Source organism: Armigeres subalbatus, unplaced genomic scaffold (genome assembly GCF_024139115.2).
Source record: "Armigeres subalbatus isolate Guangzhou_Male unplaced genomic scaffold, GZ_Asu_2 Contig1310, whole genome shotgun sequence".
Classification (NCBI taxonomy): domain Eukaryota; kingdom Metazoa; phylum Arthropoda; class Insecta; order Diptera; family Culicidae; genus Armigeres; species Armigeres subalbatus.
In genome coordinates this window covers 1115810-1125551 of record NW_026942078.1, presented here as the reverse complement: position 1 = coordinate 1125551, position 9742 = coordinate 1115810, and positions in this window count along the sequence as shown.

The window sequence follows — 9742 nt, the reverse complement described above, 5'->3', positions numbered from 1 at the left end:
TCAGTTGCCGTTGGAGAAATATCAGGCTGTGGGACGGAGTATTTAGTCAAGCAAAGGGACATCCTATAATACACGTTCAACGTACAACGACATCACGTGTGGTGTGGCTACCTAGCTCTGATTGGTGTGTGGCTATCATTTACAGCGAGTGTTTCCTCAGTTCAACTGGAGTAAGTCTACGTCAGCTGGGCTTAGCAAACCGTGAGTAATCTTTTTCAATTGTTATAGTAGAGTTATTTACTAGCAGTTATTTACTAGCAGTTATAGAGAGTTATTTACTAGCAACATGACTCAAACACCTGGGACGTCTACGCAAATGATGCAAGCTGCTCCAACTATGATTGGTTCAATCGATGTATATCACATAGGGAAGTCGTTCAGCAATTGGGTTGAGCGCTTCGAAATCTTATGTGCATTGCATAGTGTTACTGTTGATACGAAAAGGTCATAGTTCATTTCTTTGAGCGGAGAAGAAGTGTTTGACGAAATCAAACTTTTGTTTCCAAAAAAAGACGTTAACGAGTTGAGTTACGACGATATTATAAAAAAAAACTAAAGGCTCGTTTTAATAAAACGGAGCCGGCGTTAATGAATAGGTATAAGTTCTACAACCGTTCGCAAGGTCATTCAGAAAGTTCGGAGAATTTCGTTTTAGCCGTAAAGCTTCTTGCGGAGAACTGGTACTTTAGAGATTTTAAGGATGAAGCTGTAAGGGACAAGTTGATTCTCGGGTTACGTGATAAAATTTTACAACAAAAACTACTCATGGAAGATGATATAGCATTGGACGCGGTTGAGAAGACTATTATTAGTAGTGAATTGGCAGGTAAAAGAGCTAAGGAAATGAATGAACAAGGTGAAATAGAAGTGTTATCAATAAAACATCGGCTATGCAAGCGTGAAGAATTCCGTGGCAAACGTTACGAACATGGTGGAAGGTTTCGTTCACGTAGTATTAGTAGTGATCGTAACAATAGTAAAGAGAGAAATGCTTATCAATTGAAGCGTGATGCAAAACAGTGGGGTTCCCACAACAACGCGGTATGCAATTTATGTAAAAGACGCGGCCATATCAGGAAGAATTGTTGGTTTTTGAGCAAGAAGAACACTGTTAAATTCGTAAAACAGGCGAAGGAAGCTCAGCCTGTGGTAGTGGATAAATTTAACAGAATGAACTTGCAAGACTCGAGCGATGAATCGGATATCAATTGCATGAAAATTTCAGGACCAAATACAGATAGTGGAGCATGCCTAGTGGAAGTTCTGGTTAATAACAAGAAACTAACAATGGAAATAGACACAGGTTCCGCTGTGACAGTTATTAGCGAGTTTATCTACAAAAATTATTCAATTCGATTCCGCTTATTAGTTGTCATGAAAAGCTCGTGGTCACAGATAAAAATATGTTGTGATTTTAAATGTATTTCCATGCACATATTTGGAGCGTGCAAATAAACGTAACATTCAATCGATCTCACTATTCTTTTAAACCGAAATAAATTTAAACGGTGCTTGTTTGTAAAATTCAATCAAATATAATTGAATGTTAATTCGTTTGATGGGGTAACCTGCAGTTTTACACGTCGTTGAATTTTCAAAATTATTTGCTGTGTAGTCAACGGTACTAAATTAGACGTAGTTGGGCAAGTAGTAGCAGATATTTTACTAAATGAGCGAAAAATTACGGGCAAACTAATTGTGCTAAAAACACACAGTGAATTTAGGCCGCTGCTGGGAAGAGATTTGATGACAACATTTTACCCAAAATGGAAAAACGCGTTTATTGAACCGATCGATATTAAAAAAAATGTATATTGACAAGAAGCATGACGAAGCAATAAGTATGATTAAAAACAAGTATGCGAATGTTTTTCGTAATGATTTATCTAAACCTATTACAGGATTTGAAGCGGATTTGGTGTTCACTTCAGATCGGCCTATTTTTCGAAAACCTTATCAGGTACCTTATAAAATTAAAGAAAAATTTTTGAAACATTTGGATGATTTGGAGAAGCAAGATATAATTACACCGATCCAAGCGAGTTAGTGGGCGGCACCTGTAATAGCAATACTGAAAAGTACAACGAACTAAGAATGGTAATTGATTGTAAGGTCTCGCTCAACAAAGTACTCTTGCCTAACACTTATCCTCTTCCGCTTGCCCAGGATATTTTTGCTTCTTTAGCAGGTAGCAAAGTATTCTGCTGTTTAGATTTGACAGGAGCTTATACCCAGTTAAATCTGTCCAAACGTTCTAGAAAATACGTTGTTATTAATGCGGAAAATGGCGTGTACACATATAATCGTCTCCCACAAGGCGCATCTTCGAGCGCTGCTGTGTTCCAGCAAGTTATGGACCAAGTCCTCAAAGAACTAGACAATGTTAGCTGTTATTTAGACGACGTGCTAATCGCAGCACAATTCTTTAGTGAATGTTTAGACAAATTAGAACAAGTTCTTTCTAGGCTTGCCGCTGCAAACATTAGTGTAAATTTTGAGAAATGTAAATTTTTCGTTGACTCATTACAGTATCTTGGACATTTAATCTCTAGTGAAGGATTACTACCTGCTCCAGAAAAACTTTCAACAATCAGAGATGCTAAAGTACCACATAACGTAACAGAGCTTAAAGCGTATCTTGGTTTAGTAAATTATTACAATAAGTTTGTACCAAATTTGAGTTCTAAACTAAGTTGTTTGTATGCCTTGTTAAAGAAAAATGCACAGTTCAAATGGACTAATGATTGTTGACAATGCGTTTAAAAAAAGTAAAGATAATTTACTACAAGCAAATTTATTAACATTCTACGACCGGTGTTGAACTTAATCTAGAATTAAAAAAACACCTTAATAAAGAACAAAAAAAAAAAAAACATTCTACGACCCAAAAAAAACCTGGTCGTAATAACTGACGCATCTTCCTATGGTCTGGGTGGTGTTCTGGCACAAATTGAAGGAAGTGAAGAGAAACCAGTATGCTTCACGTCTTTCTCACTTAATGACGCACAGAAACGATACCCGATTTTGCATCTAGAAGCATTGGCACTTGTCTGCGTTATTAAGAAATTCCATAAATTTTTATTTGGACAGAAATTCAAAGTATACACAGATCATAAACCTTTGATTGGTATATTTGGAAAAGAAGGGAAGCATTCAATATACGTCACAAGATTGCAACGCTACATAATGGAGTTATCCACATATAGTTTTGAAATTGAATATCGTCCTGCAGCTAAAATGTGTAACGCAGATTTTTGCAGTCGTTTCCCTTTAAACCAAAAAGTGCCAAGCTATTTGGATTATAATATTATTAATAGCATCAATTTTACTAATGATTTCCCGCTGGATTATGCATTGATTTCAAGGGAAACTAAATCGGATGCTTTTCTATCAAAACTGGTAGATTTTGTTACATTTGGGTGGCCCAACAATCTTCCTGGTATCTTCAAGAACTTCTACGCAATTGCTAATTGTGTAAGAAAAGGTAATTATACTCGAAATATTAAAATCAAGCATTTTAAAGCTTTTACATGCCAATCACAGCGGCATCGTAAAAATGAAAAAATTGGCGAGACGTGTTGTGTACTGGCAGGGATTGAACATAGATATAGAAAAATATGTTAAACTATGTGACACTTGTGCAAAGATGGAAGTGGTACCTAAACCAAAAATATCAGGAGCTTGGTTACCGACTACGCGTCCATTCAGTCGTGTACACGCTGATTTTTTTTATTTTGAGGGTAAAACTTTCATTTTAATAGTAGATAGCCATTCTAAATGGTTGGAAGTCGAATGGATGCGTTATGGAACTACTGCAAAACTTGTTAATAAGAAGTTTGCATCGCTATTTGCAAGATTTGGACTTCCGGATATTGTGGTCACGGATGGAGGACCGCCGTTCAATTCCCAGGAATTTATGGACTTTCTTAGGCGCCAAGGAATCATTGTACTTAAAAGCCCTCCGTACAATCCGGCCAGCAATAGCCAAGCAGAAAGAATGGTACGGGTAGTTAAGAATGTGCTTAAAAAGTTTTTAATTGACGAAAAAACTAAATATTTAGACATTGTAGACAAATTGAACCTGTTCCTCATAAACTATAGAAACAGTTGTTTTGGCGAAGAAGGTATTTTTCCTTCCGAGAAAGTTCTTGGTTTTAAACCCAAAATGCTATTTGATTTATTAAATCCTAAACAAACATATAAACATTTTATTGATAAAACCTCCCATATAAGCAATAATAACTCTAACCATGAATATAGTCCTCCAAACGAACTTGATAAGTTAAAAGCAGGGGATAAGCTGTTATATAAAAACTTTAACAAAAATGTAATAGCTAAATGGTTAAATGAAAAGTTCGTTAAAAGAATTTCTATCAATGTTTTCCAGATTGCTTTGGGATCGCATGTGCTAACGGCTCATAGACACCAGCTGAAGTGTTTGGAGCAACCGAAACGAAAAACAACAGTGATGGCTATACCGTCGCAGCCAAGAAGACGTGGTTCTGTGGATACTGAAGATGATTTCTTTGGATTTCCGGATGACGGCAGTAACTGGACGGTCGGTCCAGAAATAGAGGGCGTTGAGAAAGTGTTTCCGACTAGGGTGCCGGCCGATGAAAGTTTGGAACGTTCTGAAACTGTTCGCTGTTCTAGAAAAAGAAAACATATTGATAGGAGTCCGATATTGACTCGGTCAAAGATGAGAAGATGTACTGAAGAATAAATTTATTTGCAATTCTGAGCAAAGATAATGTTGACAAACGATTTTTTAACATTTAAGTGCTAAACTATAGGATTTAAGTGATCGATAAATAATGCTATAAGAATTTTAGAATAAAGCATTAATTCCTGTAAGAATTATCTTAATGGGGAAGAATTGTAGCATCCCTATCATCTCGATAGTACTAAATCAAATTATCTATATACTTACCAATACTTATCAATATGCTGTTCTGTATGATTGAAATATATCAAATCGAATAAACTGGCTCATTCGAAGTTGAGCCGTGGATTGTGACGGAGACAACTTAGTGTTCAAAGTTATAAGAAAAAAATCTATTCAAATATCTACCAAGTTTAAGAACGTTTTACACATATACTCTATACTAAGGAGAAGATTATAGTGATGATGAGGGTCACTCGAAAGAAGGGAATGATGTAGGGAGAATGGTAGGAGATTATTGTTAAATTTAGTTTTTCCAATTCCTGATCATAATACCTTGTTTACCCTTAAACGGCCTACTTTTCCTTACCAATGGAACGAACGGGGGCTTTAATGATCATTATGCAACTCATTTGGGTGCTATAATGGAAAACCAACATCAAAACAGTTACATGACTACATTTGGCTGAAGTAGCACGAGTAAGTGCTCAGAAAGTGCATTCACTGCATTGCGTAATGAATACAATAGTTTGATGGACATGACATCAAAATTCTCTAAAGGCAGGCTCTATCGCTTCATGGTTTACGATAACATGGAATCCATCTGTTCTCTACAGCAATATGATTTATTGGCAAGAGTTACCATGTGAAATAAATTAGACTGTTTATTCAGCACTCGTAGTATTTATCCACTCGGTGTATATATAACGTACAGTGCGCGCTAAAAAAATCATCTTTTTGCAACTATTGGCACAAACTTCTATTATTTACGAACTTAGGATATGAACTAAACGATATAATGGAGAATAAAAGGGAAGAACTTAAATGTAAAAAAAAGTTTAATAATGAAGAATTGTTAAAGCAGTACATATAAGAATTCAAAATTTGTAGCACATTTAGTCATCTTGTATCCGTTGGATCGCTATTTGATTTACATAGTGAATCATGATAAAAAAAGCATTTTTGGTGGACTAAAATTTATATGAGATGTCAGATTAAAGTCAGCACTTCAATGGACTACAATAGAAACGTTACCACAATTTTTGTAAGGACGTGGCCGACGCTATAGTAAATTTCAAATATTATTTATTATTAAATTTGTATTATGAAATTGGCTAATTAGTTACATTATCGTTTGATTACCATTCCTGAGTTTGTTTTGCATGATTGAAGCTAAATATTTAGAATATGCAGTACAAAGTATGTGAAGTGTAATTGAATTATGCACATGTATCATAATTGATATTTTTGCGATATTATTCATAACTCGGAGACTACAATCTCCGAGTTAAATATTTAGTCTCAATCATGCAAACAAAAAATTGAAATTTTATTCCCGTTTTTGGCAACATCCCCATTTTGAACATTTTTTTTTTGTCTTTATTTTAAACATTAAAATCCGATCGTATTGCCAAAATCGGGAAGGGACTGTATCAATTTACAAACGAAAATGTATATTTTTGAAGCAAATGGATGAAATTTGTATCCGTGTATAGTTTCTATATCAAGACAAACTTACCTCTAAGCAAAATTTAGACACAATCGATCATGATTTAGGGATGCTTCTAACTTATCAAGCCGTGAAACAAAAAATCAATATGAATAAATTTCAATAGCTTTGGAATGCAATGGGACAACAAACTAGGCCACATTCCGCGTCAAATGTAACCTGTTACGAGCAAATCGGATATTGCCAAGTACCAAAAAGTATGTCATATGTGTGTACACACATATACAGACATCAACGGTTTCATTAATCAGGCGCATTCCAACCAAATGATTTGATTCATTTATAATCCACAGAAACTAATAATGAACATGAATCCTATAATTCGATTTAAATACGTCTAATCGATTAATAATCTTGCAAGAGTACATCTCCTTAATACCTATTAGGCAAAAGGAGTTTACCATTTTAGCTGTTATCGTTGGGTGCAAAAAATAGAAACTAAACTCACAGCGCTTAATTTTCGAAACATTATCAAGTTTGCTTCCTATCTACCTACTGGGTACGTGGTACTCTCTGTATTTTGGACGCTGTTGCTTCCGTTGTTTATTGCTGGAGTCTGGATCAAACACTAGCTTGGACAATAATTACGAATAAGAACAGAGAAAATGTAAGCCACGAGCCATTTAGTTTGTAACGCGGCTAATAAAATTATGTAAAGAGAATCAAGAAGAAGATAAATTACATAACACTCATAAAGAAGTGTGAATGCCTTTGATAATTCCTCATTTGAAAATCGCTTCGTGAATATCCCAAGTCACGAAGGGGCGATATGATTCTATATTTTATCTTCGATATTCTTACTGCTATCGACATGCAATAAGTATTACTATCTGGATTGACTTTGGATTCAATGATCGAGTGTGGTGAAAATCGTGACCCGAAATAAGTTTCCCTAAGGACTTCCATTAGCAATAACATAATTCTATAAGAGCCAACTCCTTGGAATAACATAGCAGAAACGCTTTCATATATTTTATATTATACATATTGTAATGCTTGAATGGTTATCTGAAATTTCGATGGATCCCATGAAACAAAGCTCATGTATCTTTTGTTCTTGGATGATTTGCATTTCATATCCAAAGCCATCGATCAAGGGTAAGAATCCTAAAACATTTTCAATGACGTCAAACGTTTTTGACATAGTTAAAATTATTCGCCTCCCTCTTTCAGGTCCACTGAGCTGATGAATGCTTAGTAAGTATGATCAGCAACAGAACGGAAATGTCATGGTAACCTGGTAGGTAACTTCTCCAACCAGTTGTTGGGTGCGATTATGAGAGAATAGTTAAGCGATAATTTATTCGCCAGGTGTCGAAGACGCTGGAGCCGATTGAAGATAAGATTGCTCGGCAATTGAACATGTTGCCTGAACAATATATTGGGTGCCAAGAAAACTATTATATAGGACTAGTAGGGATCGAACGCTAATCATATGAATAAATCAATTTAAAAAACAGTACGTGATAAATATGCCTTTGGTTACACACCATGGGCTTGTAATTGAGTGTATTACTATGAATGACAAAAAAAGATGACATTGCGGGTTTGATCTTGTCCTTGAATTCGTCCTAATTGCTTTCATATGTGCAAGTCTTGCTAAATAGAATAAACAATTATTATTGAATGTCACGAGTTCCGGCATTCCATCCGAAAAAATCATTACATGTGGGGTCGCCCATTGTATTCTAACCAAGGAAATCGTGAAAATTATTTAGAGGCTAAGTGACTTCGGATAAGTGTTTTATTATGTTATGCTCCATATTTTGAAGAACATTTTATGAACGACACCCAAAAATCAGTTTTTTACTTTCATCAATATATTTTTCAGATTGTTCGAATGTTCTACAAAGTTGTCCGTCGCGATCAAAAACATCTTCTTCTTCTTCTTATTGGCATTACATCCCCACACTGGAACAGAGCCGCCTCACAGCTTAGTGTTCATTGAGCACTTCCACAGTTATTAACTGCGAGGTTTCTAAGCCAGGTTACCATTTTTGCATTCGTATATCATGAGGCTAGCACGATGATACTTTTATGCCCAGGGAAGTCGAGACAATTTCCAATCCGAAAATTGCCTAGACCGGCAATCGAACCCAGCCACCCTCAGCATGGTCTTGCTTAGTAGCCGCGCGTCTTACCGCACGACTAAGGAGGGCCTCACTGGGAATATTTACCGTGTTTGAAATTAATTGTGTTTGAGATGTTCATGACAAAACTAGACCTAAAATTTTGTAGGATAGGCGAAAGAAGTATCAAAATAATCGATACACATTTTGATGGAACGTCTAACATTCTGGCGAAGCAAAACGGCTTGGTGAAACTAACCTACAATGTACTACGCGTCTCCATGCACTTTCCATACCACAATTATGATTCGCCGACGAGTGGTGCGTTGTTTCCTAAAAGTTGTCAGCTAGAATACCTCCTGGCAACAAAATATTTTTTTGGAAATGGTAAAATTATCAATATGAATTTTCTACCATTTTAAGATGGCATCTAGGTAGGTAGGAAAACCATAAATTTTCTACATTTTGATAAAACATCTAACAATTCGGCGAAGCAAAACGCCCCAGCAGAACTAACCTACAATGTACTACGCGTCTCCACGCACTGTCCATACCAGAATACTGATTCGCCGACGCATGGTGCGTTGTTCCCTAAAAACTGCCATCTAAAAAGGCGTTTGGCCCCATGAGTTTTCCGTCAACGAAATATTATAACTTTTTTTCAAATGTGTATGTGTATGTGTACCAATATTATCAATATGATTGAGATTTTCTACAATTTTAAGATGGCATCAGCTAGGCATTTTGTTTAAGATAAAAATACCCAAGAAAATCGTTACAGCTAAGATAATTATGCAGTCTTTGCTTAGCTATGGCGTATTCCCGATTAAGAATCAATAACAAAATTATAACCAGGGCTGACAATAGTCATTCTCGTCGTGTGAAGAAAGCGAAAAAAAATAGTCTTCGTCATAACATTGCACGACGCAACACCTTTTCGTTTTCTTCGCGCCGCATGCGTACCACGACGATAGTCGCGCAACTAAAAGTTATGACGATTTTCGTCGTCACTTCTTTACACAATTGAATGCACGTCATTATAGACGGACTGGTTAAAAATATAATGGCGTCTCAAATAAACAAATAGTAGGAACTTTAATAACATAAATGTATCGATAACACGCATAACGCTTTCATACGTTACATTAAACTCATTATTATAAAAGCTGCCGTTTGAAGAATAACGGTATGAAGTCTTCGTTCTTCGATGTCGTAATGACGATTTGGTTACATGACGAAAGCCAACGTCGTGTGCGTCATTGACGATGTGTAGAGTAGCAA